General features: G+C 38.5%; 1 protein-coding gene across 1 annotated transcript in view; it reads right to left on the reverse strand.

The window, feature by feature from the left end:
* The window catches only part of LOC119423588 (janus kinase and microtubule-interacting protein 3-like), a 185403-nt gene that overhangs the window by 171419 nt on the left and 12016 nt on the right, over window positions 1-1968 (reverse strand). The window lies entirely within an intron of this gene.

A 1968-nucleotide genomic window follows, 5' to 3' on the forward strand; every position in this document is an offset into this window, starting at 1 on the left:
GTGTTCATGCGTGCACATCTGCTCACAGACTCATGTTCATGTTTGTGGTGATGTTCAATGTTTTATGTTATGAGTGCTTAGTGTATATTTAGTTGATGTTTTTCTTAGTTCATATCTTAGATGTTATTACTGTTTTTCTTATACATTTTATTGTTGGATGTAACTGGGACCCTGTGTACATAATTTCGCTCCACCACATGTACCACATGAGGTGCGAATGACAATAAAGAAACTCTGACTCTGACTCTGACTCTGAATATTTGGGTCAAAAACCTCACTTCCATCTCTCCAAGACATTTCCAAACATCCACTAATGTCATCAGGTCCTACTGCCTTCCCCGTCATCATTTCTTTCTGAACTTCACCCTCACTAATCTTTCCAACATCATAGTCTACAGTTTCTATGACCACTACTCTTCATTCTCTTTCATTCTCTTCCATCTTCCCATCAGTCTCCTGATTTGTTAGTATATTAAAATTACTTTGTACAATAATGTTAGTAAAATAAAGTAAATAAAAGTACATTAAAGTTAGTACAATAAAGAATCTCTGACTCTGACTCTGACCATTCCAATCTTTAACAAGCCTGACCTTCTGCACATCCTTTCCAGCCTGATCCCTCTGTCTTGCCAAATGGCACAAGTCCTTTTCGCCCCCTTTAGCGTCCAGCATCCCATACAACTCATCATATGCCTTCTGCTTTGCCACCTCCCTCTTTGCTCTACATTGCATATCCTTATATTTCTGTCTCTTCTCTTCAGTCCTCTCACTGTCATTTCTTCTTGGCTAACCGCTTTATTTGAATAGCTTCTGGTACTTCACTATTCCACCACCAGGTTTCCTTATTCATTCTCTGTCCAAATGAGACCACAAGTACCTTCCTACCTCTCTCTAATTACTGTTGCTGTATCCTGATGCATACTCAATAATCCAGGTAGAAAAATCTAACAAAGTTAAGTCAGGTCCTTTGGACAGATGTAAAAAGTAAAAATAAAATGTAAAAAAATACTTATTTGAAATGTTTAATCTTTTATCCAAAAGACTTCAGTCTGAGGAGCTACAACAAACTCATTCTTATAAATAGCACCTTCTCATAATGGATCAACCAGTTTTGTTGTTGCAATCCAGAACTAGCTTAAATGAGGAACATCAGCCTAACAGTTGGTCATTAATGCCCTGATGGCCACTTGCTATTCACAGAGGGCTGAGGCATACTAGCGATAAGAGCATTGAAAGAGGGGGACAGTTGGACATGGAGGCCTCTGCCCCTGTTTAATGATGGACAGTTTCACTGTCTCGCCCTTTATTGCTTTCTTTATCTCTGTCTCCCTATGTATGTTTCTGTCTAAACATTTGTCTCTGTCCTCTAACTGTCTCTGTACATCTCTGTCACTTTATTAGTCTATGTCTATGCATTTGTCCTTCCTCTCCCTCTGTCCATCTTTGTCTTGGTCCCCCGTCGATTTCTGTCTCTGTCTAGGCTTCGACTATTTCTCTGCATCAGTTGCTGTCCATCTTTCTTTGTCCATCTCTGTCTCTTTTTTGTCAATCTCTGTTTCTCTCCATTTCCAACTTTCCATAGCCATCTATGTCTCTGTCCATGTTCTGTCTCTGCCTATCTCTAATAATTTCTGTTTATGTGTCTTTCAGTCTCAGTCTTTTTTGTCTATCTCTGTCTATGTCCATCTCTGTCTCTATCTGTCCCTTTCGACCAGTCCCTTTCTATTTTCTAACTGTGTGTCTCTCTGTCCCTGCCACTGACAGGATTTGAAGTGGGTGGAGGAGAAGCAAGCTTTGTACCAGCGGAATCAGGAATTGATTCTTAAGGTGAAGTACTTTGATTAAACTGTTACAAACATTGTTAAAAAATAAAAGCACTATTTGTTTTTTCTCATTATTTATGATATTAGAAACCATATGTAATCCTCAGGTCTTAAGGTGCATCTATTTATTTATATATATATATAT

The sequence above is a fragment of the Nematolebias whitei genome, chromosome 17 (assembly GCF_014905685.2).
Source record: "Nematolebias whitei isolate Nwh7 chromosome 17, NemWhi1, whole genome shotgun sequence".
NCBI lineage: Eukaryota > Metazoa > Chordata > Actinopteri > Cyprinodontiformes > Rivulidae > Nematolebias > Nematolebias whitei.